Source organism: Lygodium microphyllum, chromosome 13 (genome assembly GCF_053477565.2).
Source record: "Lygodium microphyllum isolate KBCC chromosome 13, Lygodium_microphyllum_v1.1.10, whole genome shotgun sequence".
NCBI classification, from domain to species: domain Eukaryota; kingdom Viridiplantae; phylum Streptophyta; class Polypodiopsida; order Schizaeales; family Lygodiaceae; genus Lygodium; species Lygodium microphyllum.
Genome location: NC_141147.1, coordinates 75,778,739 through 75,792,578, shown reverse-complemented (window position 1 = coordinate 75,792,578; position 13,840 = coordinate 75,778,739). Strand labels below are relative to the sequence as shown.

The window sequence follows — 13,840 nt, the reverse complement described above, 5'->3', positions numbered from 1 at the left end:
AGAATGGAACATACTCTGGATCTCTTTCTCCAATAGGAGGGTCCATCCCTGAGGGAGGTCTGGACGGCCCTACAATATCATCAAATTTATGCGCAACATCTGAAGAGAGAAATTCATGCATACCTTCATTGAGTAGCTTCTCGTTCGATCGAGCTCTTCACTCTTCTTTCGTCCAAAGTCCATGATCACATGATATTCTTCAAAGGAAAGCTTGTATAGTCTTTCTTCCGTGTTGTCAGAAGTGTCTTCCACCATGTCGGAACTTTGTGGAGCAAGCTCTTCTACCCACTCGCTCGGTTCTCGGCATAGGTTGTTTTGGATACTGAATCGGTATTGATGTGTTCGAAGTCATTTGAACCCATTGTTGTTCTTTCTTCTTGCAAAGAGCTTTCAGATCAAAGGCCTAAGTTTCTCAGAGAATACCAAGCTCTGATACCATGTAAAGAAATACTCTAATACAGAAGCACAAATAACAATCGTACGACAAAGCACAGACTGATAAAAGAACACAGTTAGGATTAGGGTAACTCAGAGACAATGAACACAGAAAATAACTGAAGTGATATAACTGTTGAATATACAATGCTAGCAGTGAATGAATACTGAACCTTAAACTCCTGTATCTCAAGGATCAGGGCAGGGGTAATGAGCTGGAGAGTATATTGTGCTCTAAACGGATCCCGAATCGCAGCAAGGCAACCTCCGGATGTCGAACACCAGCAAAGGTAGCCAAGGAAGGCTGGATCTGATGTTGATGGTAGTGTAGAAGAGAGAAAGACTAAAAACGCAGGCTACAAGAGAGAGAAAACTGCCAAACATAGGCAGAACAGCCTGGCAACAGCCTGTAGGAGCTGGCGACTACTGGAGGAGAGAAAACTGCCAAACGCAAGCTAGACAACCTGTAGAAGTTGAGCAATAGCTTGAGGAGAGAGAAAACTGTCAAACGCAGGCTGCAGATGACGTGACAAGCAGTACGGCAGCAGGTTTGTGCAGGAACAACAGCCGCATGGCTACGATCAGCTCCAAATTGCAAGAAGAGGGTTGGAAATCAGGCGCCAACTCATGTAGATAACAATGGACAGCTTCGATTGAAATGTCCTCTGCGAACGGGGTGTGGATAGCAAGCTGAAACACTTGAAATTTGCAAAAACGAGATTGTTGTGAATGGAGGGCAACATACGTATTTATAGAAAGTTTGGGCCCTCCCAAGTGGGTTTGTGCTTATGGGGACACAAAAACTCTCTAGGATCACGTTTCATTTAAATAAACTAGGTTTCTTCATTAATTAAGTAAGTTTTGGGACCGTTTAAGTAAAGCTAATGCACTTTTAGCTCAACGGAACCTGGCCAACAAACCTACAAGAGAGCACAAATCAACCTAAGTGTTAAGAAGCCATCTCAATGACCCAACCAGCTGTTTGTATAGAGAAGCATCCGCCACCAGTGAATTTGCATGGGCCATTGTAATCGGCCTATTCACTGGGAAGGGCGGTAGTGTACAACCAAAATATATAAATGCTTTCACCTAATTAACAGTCACCCACTTTACCTGAACTTAAAGACACAGAATCAAGAAGAAAAACAGGAAGCTAAAATGCTCCTGTTGCCACACAAACACCCTGTTGGCCCCTAAGTTAGGCGCCCCTTGCGGTATTTCTTTATTTTTAAAAAGACAGAGAGTACAATGGGCTCTCTTTCACCTATTCTGGGTGAAAATTTGGCAGCATAACAGTACAATTACTAACCCAAAACAAGCCGACCAGGAGGGAAAACTCTGCCCAAGTCTGAAACTTCTGGTTGGAGTGCAGAATTGATCATTTCAGCCTGCTGTAATTACTGGTTCAGACCTGTTCTGAGACCTGTTTTCAACTCATACTGTTCCCTGTACTGTTCAGCCCACTGTAATTACTGGTTCAGACCTGTTCTGACACCTCTTCTCAGCTCATATTGTTCCCTGCACTGTCCTGCATCATCTGGGCCAAGTGCCCCTTGATTCTGACATCAATTGGGCTCTGAATTAACCTCTGAACAGTCCAGAATCAGAACTGATTTAGTGCTGTTTCAGACACTTGCTTGGTGAGGTTACCACCCTCACCTGTTCCTGCTTGTGGGCAGCAAACAACTGCTCTTGTTCCTAGAGAAAAGAGGCTCTTGCCTCATGCAAAAACAGCATATTCCGCACAGCTGTACCTGAATCAAAAGAAAGGCCCTTGATTCTGCAGCATAACCATACTATCACGGGGAGAGAGAGAGAGAGAGTAGGAAGCAAGCTCAGCCTTTTGTGCATCATAGACAAGGTAGGCCAGCTCTCAAGAGCTCTCCATCTGCAGCTGTTCATCACAAATGAGCCCCTTTCAGCCCAAAAACTGCACGCCAGCCGCTCTTTAAAGAGGTAAGTGCACAAATTTGTGCCAAGTGGCAGCACTGGAAGATATTTCCCATTCCAGCCTTCCCGTCTAAAATTCTCCATCCTCGGTGCAGAATTTGACCTCGGCACAGACCAAAAGATTGATCCTCGTGCAAAAACGAAGATAATGACGCGAACAGATTCTGAGGTCCAAAAATAGTAACTCCCTATATTATAGGAGTTGCTTCCATTGCATCCCACTAGTTTTCTGACCATCTTTGCAAACTAAGGCTACATCCAAATCTGTAATGTAGCTCAACTGAAAGTGAATTTCCACTGATGACCCCACATGGACTAATCTCTTGCAGATTTGTCCATCTTCACTTTGAACTAGTCTCTTCCAAGCTAGTTCTTCAACATACTTGTCCATATACACTTTCACAAGTCTCTTCCAGACTTGTCAATCTACAGTGCCATCAGTCTCTTCTAGACTTATACTGGACCTTAATTGTCCAGTCTTGACTCACTAGACATTCCTGTCTGTTTCACATACTAGCCATGCAACTCAGGCGTTTAGATTTCAAGAGGGATTCTTCCAGAAAGAAAAACCAAATAAAATATGTAATAAAGAAATCAACAAAAAGGTAATAGTTGTCACAGTCTTGTGACATACCTCCCTCTCGAAATCGCAAACGTACTCGTTTGCATGAATGTTATACATGCTATCAGCTAACCCAGTGAACTTACACTTGGCAACACATGTACAACACATACATGCTATCAGTCAACATTGTGAATTGAACACGCTGTTAACACATGTATGTTCTAACTGTGAAACATGGCAGACTATCATCATGTGACTCCACATCACTGTTTCCAGATATAGTGGCCAGTACACCACAATGATATCCCCATAGTGGCAGATTCTCATTTGATGACTCCACATCACCCTGACTAGAGATCTAGTGGCTGGTACATCAAAATGATATCCCCACTGAGTCAACTCACAAAATACATGCCCGATCGAGTAACCATTGTTACAACATGTATTCAATTTAATAGAAGTAAAAACTGTATTCTTGCAAGCAATACTTACTTCTTTAGCACTGAGAAAACCATATGGACACAATAAGTGTTAACCTGTACAAAATCTGTTTCTGTACATAATTTCTTTCTTGAGCAATTGTCACTTTGACAATCTATTTCAGTTTAGAGATACAAGGGGTCAAGGTAGGTTGCAAGCGAAATGCTTCAAGGTAAAGTTCCAACACATTAGGTGACTCTGCAAGTTCACCTTTGTCCATCCACTTAGCATCTATAGCTGGATAGTTCTTGAACTTAACCAAATACCTTCTAGCAACCTTGCCTTTCACTTTCCTTTCCTTCTGTACCAGTACCTGTTCTGGAACAAGAATTTCATCAAGTTCCTCAACTTCGGGCTATTCCTCAGCTGGCATATCTTCTGGCACATCACCTACATAGGGTCTAAGAAGACTTACATGGAAAGCATTATGAATCTTCCAATTGTCAAGCAATTTCAGCCTATAGCTGACATCACTAATCTTCTCTGTTACTTGAAAAGGCCCATAGTATCGCATACTAAGCTTAGTGAAAAGACTTTCCTTTCCTTTTCGCTTCTTTAAGCGTGCCTTTTCAAACCGCAACAGTACCCAATCACCAAGTGAAAATATCAATTCACGACGGTGATGATCAGCAGCTTTCTTTAGCTTTGCCTGAGTCCTTTCAAGGGCATGCTTAACTTTCTGATACATTTCACCCATACTCTGCACATACTGATCTGCCTGAAAGATCTTATCCTTTGTATGCAAAATGGGAGGAACCTTTTTACCACCTTCAACAATTTCAAAAGGGTCTTTGCCTGTTGACGAATGCACAGTATTATTGTATGCATACTCGACCAAAGGCAAATATTGCTCCCACTTTGACTTGTGCCACACATAGCACTTAAGCAGATCCAAGACAGTATAATTTGCCTCTTCTGACTGTCCATCAGTCTGTGGATGAAATGACGATGAGAACTTAAGCGTTGTGCCCATGTTCTCAAATATGCCTCTCCAGAATAGACTTATCATCCGTGAATCACAGTCACTGACAATAGACTGTGGCATACCATGGTACTTGAAGACATTGCACATAAACAAACGTGCCATTTGATCTGGTTTTATCTTCTTCCTGACAGGAATGAAATGAGCCTGTTTGCTAAACCTGCAAATAATAGTCCATATCCCATCATTTCCTGTCTGTGTCCTTGGAAGATCAAAGATAAAATCCATAGCTATGCTTTCCCATGGTTTATCTGGAATAGGCAATGGCTGTAAAAGCCCTGGTGCTTTTTGCCTGTCAAACTTGACCTTCTGGCAAATCAAACACTACCGCACAAAAGCATCCACGTCTCTTCTCAAAGTAGGCCAATGAAAGAATGTCTCTACTGCTTTGACTATTGCATCAATACCACGATGCCCTGCATACGGTGGAGAATGACTCTCTGTCATAACTTTCCGTATCAATGGCATAGTCACACATAGTCTACCATGCATCAACATGAAACCATCCTTGAGAAGATAATGCTCATGATGTTGTCCATTAACAAGCTGATCAAAGATCCTTGCAAAATCTTCATCATCAACATACTGTTCCTTTTTTGCCTTCCACATGCACAATCTGAAAATGAAACATTGACAAAAAGTTTGCCCAACGCATATGCTTTTCTGACAGCTTAGTCTGAGTTAAGAAATAACGCAAAGTCTGAAGATCTGTCTGGACAACAAAATCTACCCCAAGTAGGTAGCGTTTCCAACAAGAAAGCGCATGAATCACAGCCAGCAATTCTTTCTCATAGACCTGCATAGTCTTTTCTGGCCCTCGCAAGATTCTGCTTTCATAAGCCACTACCCGGCCATCTTGCATTAACACTGCACCAATGCTATTGCCACAGGCATCACACTGGATAACAAATGACTTCCTAAGATCTGGCAGAATGATCACTAGACTAAAAGTCATCTTTTCTTTAAGAAGATTAAAAGCTGAAATCTCTTTCTGTGTCCACTGGAAAGAGACTCCTTTCTTCTGTAAAGCATGTAAAGGTGAAGCAATCTCTGCAAAATTGCGAATGAACCTCCTGTAGTAAGAACACAAACCCAAGAAGCTTCTAATATCATGGACAGTCTTCAAATCTGGCCATGTTCTAATTGCTTCAACCTTAGCAGGATCCATTCGAACACCATCCTTTGACACTATGTGCCCCAAAAACTCGATTTCTTTCAAGAAGAACTCACTCTTCTTGCCATTGATAAGCAACCTATTACTGCAAAGCTCATCAAAGACTGCTTTCAGGTGTTCTCTATGCTCCTGTTCATTCTTTGAAAAGACAATCATGTCATCAAAGAATGTACCAACAAACTGCCTGTATGGACGGAAAATCCTGTCCATCATTCGATTAAATGTTGCAGGAGCATTAGTAAGTCCAAATGGCATTACCAAGAACTCATAGAGACCAAACGTGGTCCTAAATGCAGTCTTATGCACATCCTCTTGCTTAATCCTGATCTGATGGTATCCACTCTTCAAATCTATCCTGCTGAAAATTGACGCTCCTTCCAAACAGTCAAGAATGTCGTCAATTCTTGGAATGGGGAACCTGTTCTTGATGGTACTCTTGTTCAACACTCGATAATCTATGCACATGCGCCAAGAGCCATCCTTCTTCTGCACTAAGAGCACTGGTGAGCAAAAGGGAGATGAACTTGGCTGAATCAGCCCTTTTTCCAACAGCTCATTCACCTGGCTCAATATCTCTTTCTGTTGGGCTGCACTAACCCTATATGGAGGTCTATTTGGTGGGCTACTACCTGGCACCAAATCTATTGCATGATCCTCAGACCTCTCTGGTGGCAACTGTGACGATAATGAGTCAGAAAAACAATCACTAAATTAAGACAAGAAAGCAGACCTGTCTCTATCTAACATAGATAAATTTAACTCATCATTATCCTTGACATCACGTGCAAAAATCAAGTACGCAGAAAGATGATTCTTTATTACATATGTAATGGCAGAAGCCGATACAACAGGTACAAACTCTCCTTTAAGCTTCACATCAAGCACATGAGTCTTTCCCCTATGTTCCAAAGTCAGTGTCTTGTTAAAGGCATCCAACACACCATGCTTTCTGAACATCCATGGCATTCTCAACAAGACATCACAGCCTTCAAGTGGCATGATATAAAATTCTTCTGCATCAACATAAGACTGTACATGAAGACGCAACTTTCCAAGAATGGGTGTCACAGACTCTGAGTGACCAGGACATGCCAACCCTGCCTTTGCTATGTAGCCCATCTCATCTGCTCTGATGCCCAAAGTAGAAGCCAACTCTGGTAAGATAAAGTTTGCCTTAGCTCCAGGATCAAAGAAAATAAGTACATGTTGATCCCTAACTTTACCCCAAGCTCTGCAAAGCTCATTAGCATCCGAGTGTGGCTTGTCTCCCAGCATATCTGGCACTAAACCTGCTGAAGGTTTGGGCTTCTTTCCTTTCCTGTCCTCTTTATCATCATCAGCTGGTCTCTTATTCTTGTCCGGACAATTAGACGCAATATGACCAGTCTGCTCACAGATAAAGCACTTCCTCTCAGCCATTAAAGCCTTTCTCTCTTCAAGAGACTTGCGCACAAAAGGTTTCTTCTGGTCCTTTGACTGCTGTCCAAAGAACTTGGCTGCCTTCTTCTTGAACAGCCAAGATTTACCTGTGCTCTAAGAAATCTGAGAAACCTGTTTACCAAATGGCTTCTTTGCTGAAAATTTTTCAGATTTGTTCTGTTTAATGCTGCCCCCAAAACCACTTGACTGTCCCAACAATAATGCATTTCATGTAGTAGCATTCTCAATTAACTGAGTCAAAGTGGTGACCTTTGTCTTTGTACAATAATTCCGAAGTTCCTTGGGTAGCCCACATCAATATTTCTCTATCTGCTTAGTCAATGGCACAACCCAGTAAGAAGTGACTGGAAGTAAAGCCTCCCAAAACTTCTTGTTATAGTCTTCCACATCCTTGCATTTAGATGCATCCAAATTGTGCCAAGCTGACATAACATCGATCTCAAATTCATTGGTCAACCAAGCAGAAGCAAATACTTGCTTAAAATAAGTCCAAGTAGCAGGAGCCTGTCCTTGCATCAACAGTGTACTCCACCACTGACTAGCATTGTCCTTAAGAAAAGTGGCAACTTTCCGAACCTTAGAAGGCTCTGTAAAGTTTCCTCCTACAAATGCGGCATCAAACTGCTGTAAGAAAGAAAGAGCCTCCTTAGTCCTATCTTCAAATCCTCAAAAGATGTCAAACTGCACGGCTGCACCACCTTCCTTGTATGGCTTTGGCTTCTCATGAGCCATCAAAGGGTCCATAGGATATGCCTGTAACATAGGAACACTAACAGGTAGCATGGGAATTGCCGGACCACTGACTACAGGGCTTCTAGACACAATACTTGCTTGCTGGTTTTGATAACCAGCCATACCAAAAGTGCCCTGTGGCATGCCAAAACTGCCCTGAACTCCCTGAAATCCAGGCTGCATGCCTATATTGCCATACATGGGGTTTGGCATAAAACCCTGTGTACCCCCAAACACTGTTCCTGGTACATAAATCTGGTTTCCACGTGCATAACCAGCCATAATCTGAAATACAGATCCACCTCCAAAGTACCCAGGATGTACAGAGGTCTCCATTGACTCCGCAAGCTGCCTTGGTGTTTCCACTGAATCTGCAGCATGCTTACCCTTATCTTGGACCTCTACTGGATCCGAAATCTTTGCAGATTGCCCCACTTGCTGTAAAGGAAGGGAAGGCTGCAAAAATGCCAAAAACCTTGGATTCTGGATCACTTGGAGTAAACGTACTCACAGCAGCAACTAACTGAGTCTTGAATACGTCTTCATCCATAGAAGAAGTCGTATGAACTTGTGGCTCAACCATAACAGGAGGAGTAACAAACTGTGGAGGTCTAGAAGACTCTCTCACCTCATGAACAACAGGGATCTCCTGTGATGAAGACGCTTCCTCTTTGGTGTCTTCCTTTCTATCAGCCATAATGCACAATTTTGTGTCTTACACCCAAACAAACCGTGGCTCACTCTTTAGGGAAAAAGTGATTCGGTCCCGGCGACGGAACCATGTAGCCAGCCTGTTCACTGGGAAGGGCGGTAGTGTACAACCAAAATATATAAATGCTTTCACCCAATTAACAGTCGCCCACTTTACCTGAACTTAAAGACACAGAATCAAGAAGAAAAACAGGAAGCTAAAATGCTCCTGTTGCCACACAGACACCCTGTTGGCCCCTAAGTTAGGCACCCCTTGCGGTATTTCTTTATTTTTAAAAAGAGAGAGAGTACAATGAGCCTCTCTTTCACCTATTCTGGGTGAAATTTGGCAGCATAACAGTACAATTACTAACCCAAAACAAGCCGACCAGGAGGGAAAACTCTGCCCCAAGTCTGAAACTTCTGGTTGGAGTGCAAAATTGATCATTTCAGCCTGCTGTAATTACTGGTTCAGACCTGTTCTGAGACCTGTTTTCAACTCATACTGTTCCCTGTACTGTTCAGCCCACTGTAATTACTGGTTCAGACCTGTTCTGACACCTGTTCTCAGCTCATATTGTTCCCTGCACTGTCCTGCATCATCTAGGCCAAGTGCCCCTTGATTCTGACATCAATTGGGCTCTGAATTAACCTCTGAACAGTCCAAAATCAGAACTGATTTAGTGCTGTTTCAGACACTTGCTTGGTGAGAATACCACCCTCACCTATTCCTGCTTGTGGGCAGCAAACAACTGCTCCTGTTCCTGGAGAAAAGAGGCTCTTGCCTCATGCAAAAACAGCATATTCCACACAGCTCTCTTTTCTCTCTCCTTCGGCTCTTGCACTCTTGTTTATGTACTTGGCCTAATAGGTCTTTAAGCTCGGTACCTGGCCACTCTCACTGGTCTCTAGGATCTATGCTGTGTCTTTTTGTTCGGGTTCTACTAGTCAGTTTACAGCTCTAGTGCTCTCCTTCATCTGGATACACTAAATTTGTCAGTTTTTTCTTTTGAAGGTTTGGTCCGATTTTGCAGAGTTCGATTTTGTAGAGTCCAATTTTGCAGTGTCTGATTCTTGGAATCGAACGTCCAATTCTAACAGATGTCCGATTTTCGTGATTCGATTCTTGCGCATCTAATTATGTAGTATCCGATTCACTTTGTCTCTTGTGTTCATTGATTGTCTTTCAATCTTGTCCATACGCTTTTGCATTCGATGCACTCTAACATGGTATTAGAGCACTATAGAAGGGCTGATTGATATGAGGTAGATTTGATCGAAAGGATTCTTCGCAACAAAAGTTTGTGTTTTCAGCATTCGGAGGCTAAGGCAAACTAGTGGAGTGCAAAGGAGTGAAGTTGCTGTTTTTTTAGAGGTTATTGTTGTTGGTGAAGGAGAAAAGGCTGTGTTTTAAGCCTTTTAGAGTAGATTTTGAGTCTTCATTTGCTCCGACACCTAAAATTCCTTGAGGACATGCGGAGGACACCCTAACAAGCATTGACAATGTGTGCAAAATCAGAGCTGCCCTTGTTTTTGTGCCGGTCATTCCATTTAAAATGTCAACCGAACTTGATGCAAAGTTTCACACTATTATGGACCGTTAGGTCCTCATGTTGCCCGCTCTTGCTTCATATTAGAAGCTTGATAGGGAGAATTACTGCATTTGGCACATAATGATGCTAATTCTAAAGTTGTCTTTTCAGAGGCTTGTCAGGAAGATTTGTGACAAATATAGTTTGGATAGTTTTAGATGGACAAGAACAGCCCTTAATTGTATACAGGAAGCCATAGAGGATTTTTTAATTGAGTTTTTTCAAGATGCCTATATTTGTGCTGCTCATGCTCATAGGCTCACACTCATGGACAAGGACATGGTAATTCTTAGGAGGCTAAGATATAGATTTTCAAAGGTCCTTGAGCCAATTCCCCTCACTGATGAGAAGACATTTAATATCCTTAATGTGCCCCCAGCTAGGAGAAAGAAAGATGATTCTAGTCTCAAGGTTGAGGATGTCACCCATGAGAGGGATACAAGGCAACATGAAAAAGAGGAGAAAGCTAAAGAGGAACATGCAAATAAATGGAGAGAGTATAGGAGGCAAAGGGCTGAAGAAACGGAAGCAGAGCAACTAGAGTCCTTTGAAAATGAGCTGTCGACTCTTCTTGAAGCAGCTAATCCAAAAGGATTCAGTGTGTTTTGTTTTTTATCTGGTAACTTAGGCAAAAGAACTGAGATTATCTCCTTTGATGCTGAATGTGTTCAGATTCTTAGGGATAAAAGAAGAGAAATAAATGACAGTATTATTCTTGTTGGCCTAAGGTATATCCACCCATAATTACTTTTACTTTTTGATATTTTTTTAACAATAAGATTTTTCTTGTTTATACTCACTATTTATATGCCTTTTTTAGGTATGTAATGCATGAGTTTCCTTTGGATATACAACAAAAAATTGAGGTTCTTGATCCATCTATCTCATTCTTTATGAGGAACGAGTTTGATACAAGTTTTGTTGAGCAGTGGTTCAATCTGATTGACTTCATTACTTTGGAGCTTCTTATAATTCCATATAATGAAAAGTAAGTGATTCAATATTCTATTAGAGTTTTTGAGATTTTATCCTACTAATTTGTTGAGATATGATTGCTTTTAGTTCTCATTGGAGCTTGATTGCAATAGACTGTGTGGATAAGCAATGTTTTTTAATCAACTCTATGAAAGGAAGCCATGGAAATGCTAAATTGTAAGTTATATTATCTAAGGGCTCCTTAATATTTCAATTCTTTTTTTTTGTAAGTACTCTAAATTTTAATATATTTTATATATAGAGGTGCAAAAAGATTAATTGAAGAGCTAGAGAAAAGACCCCCTATGCCGTCTGATTTGCTTGCAACAATGCAATATAGACAAGTTGCGGTAAGTTATTGATTAAAATAATTGAAACATAAGTTTATTCTATGAACTACCATCCGTCCTCTTCATAGTTTTACTTTGTGTTGGTGGTTGCAGTGTCCTCATCAGGATGATAGACATTCTTGTGGGCTGGAGGGTGATTGCAAATGCTAGAAGAATGGTTAACTTTGTTTATCTTAATGATGATAAACATGTAAAGGTAATATGAAAGATGCTAAACTTTAAGATAGATATTAATTGCAAATAGTCCATTGATGATAAAAATATAGTCTATTGTAAGAACAATAATGAACTAAAACTCTTTTTTCTATAAATGTGTGACAGTTTTCGAAGGATTGCTATGCATCTGAGCATGTTTGGTACGTCAGAGCAAAGCTCTTGAAGTATATAATGGTCAATTGTATACAACCAACAACAGAGATTGGTGGGGATTTGCACCATGAAGGAGATGCGGTGCCTATAACCACGGAAGGTGAAGCCACAACTTCAACACCTTTACCCACACCTTCTATACCCAAGACATCAAAGAAAGGCAAAAGGACGACTAGAAAGGATAGTTCTCCAAAAAAGAAATAGCTTTGCCATATCGCCTTGTAACCCTTCATATATAGAAATTTGCCCTTGAGCCATAATGGAGTCTTATGATTTGGCGGAGGTCGTGACCAAGACTCTAGACCATCCTACAACCCATGATGCCTCCAAGCTTTCTATAGATGAGAAAGCTGAGTTGATGAAGGTACATGCACACTAGGAGAAATTGAATACCCTCATCCGTTTGAGCTGCTACAATCAACATTGACATTAAGTTCTCTCCAAGGCACCTTGGTGGTGGCTTGATCACCCATTGCTTAGATATCCATGGTTCTACTCTAGTAGTTCTTTGTTGTATGGACTATGATTAGCCTTTATCATTGTATCCTTGTATTATATCAAATCACCAATGATCTGAGAGAGGGTGTTAGTGTTAGAGAGTCATTTCCTGGACAGCAAAGTGCCACGTCAGCAATCAGCACAGGTGCCAAGTGGTAGCCTGCAGTCTGACAGTTTTTATCATTATTTTATGTAGTCGGCTGCATTTTTTAGCAACTGACTTGGTGTTGGGTACTATTTTTTCCTGGCTATTTATAGTCAATTTGTGGCACACTTTCAAATATTCTAATCTGACATCTGACAAAGTTGGTCTGCTGAGACTGATAGTGCACGTGCTAACGAAGATCGAGGTTCTCAAGGCGGAGACACACGCAGATATTTTCTCTGCACCCATGTATATTTCTGCACTCCTATACAGCATACTACACTGCAGATTTTCTCTATTACACTGTCTCCTTTTCTCTCTCTCTCCTCTCTGTGTTCACTCTCTCTCAGTCTTTGTCCTACACTTCCACATCGCTGCACTTTGACATGGTATCAGAGCGGTGAAATCGGACGGACTGATTGAAGAACCTACCTGAAGAGGAGATATCAGCGCCACACAAGGCTGCGTTTTCAGCATTCGAGTGCGAGCGGGAGGGCTGCGCATCGGCTCAAAGCTGAAGCGAGTGTGGGTGTGCGGGAAAGGAGTCCAGCTGGTGAATTTGTTGCAAGTTATTGCTATTCAAAGGGAAGGAAGGCTGTGTTTTAGGCCTTCCAGTGCAGATCTCACCTTTTCATTGCCTCCGGTGGCTGAAGAAGGTTTGGGAGGTGGAGGAAACAGCCCCAACAGGCTGCATTTACACAGTCAGAGGGGGCTGATTTTGCATTTCTGCAAGCATTGCAAGTGAACATATGTACAGAGACTAATTTGGAGTTCCAGGCGATCATGGACATGAAGGTGCCTGTCCTACCAGCTCTTCCATTAGATCAGAAGCTTGATGGTGACAATTACCACATCTGGCGGGTGATCATGTTGGCCATTCTTGAATCTTATGATTTGGCGAAGCTTGTGATGGAGGAGATTAATAGGCCCTCCGTAAGAGATGAGTCCAAACTCTCTTCCAATGCTCGTGCGGAGTTGACCAAGGCCCAATCTCATTGGGACAAACTGAATGCTAGGATTTGTTCTTTTCTTTTTTTGTCTTGCACTGCAGCCACGATAGCTCACATCGAGCACTTGACGGTGGCTCGAGAGATATGGCTGGAGCTCAATCAGATGTATACTGGATGACCTTGATGAGGAGGGTTTCTTTGGAGGTGCAGATGCAGACCTTGTCCGTGAATAAGTCTTCTTCGCTTCGAGAACACATCAACAAGCTTTGGCAACTTCAGATGCAGGTTCAAAATGCGAGGAAGCCTATTTTCTCCGAAGACATGGCGATCACTTTATTGTCCCAGTTGCCGCCACGATTCGGTACCTTTTATTCCGCTCTTATTGCATCAGGGCGGGAGTCAACTCTTCGGTGGGAAGAGTTGGTTCCTATGGTCTTGGACCAAGAGGAACAGTTGAAGGGACAGAATGCTTCCAAATCGGAGGCATTGGTTGGTCAAGCCTCTCAGAAGAAG

At 42.0% G+C, this 13,840-nt stretch overlaps 1 protein-coding gene and 1 long non-coding RNA gene across 2 annotated transcripts in view; one reads left to right on the top strand and one right to left on the bottom strand.

Moving 5' to 3' along the window:
• Positions 1-13,840, bottom strand: part of LOC148026784 (chaperone protein dnaJ A6, chloroplastic-like) — a 47,327-nt gene that overhangs the window by 26,121 nt on the left and 7,366 nt on the right. The window lies entirely within an intron of this gene.
• LOC148026785 (uncharacterized) lies at positions 11,289-11,826 on the top strand. The gene is made up of 3 exons (XR_015692781.1): positions 11,289-11,365; positions 11,459-11,561; positions 11,696-11,826. It is a non-coding gene; the product is annotated as an uncharacterized LOC148026785 (long non-coding RNA).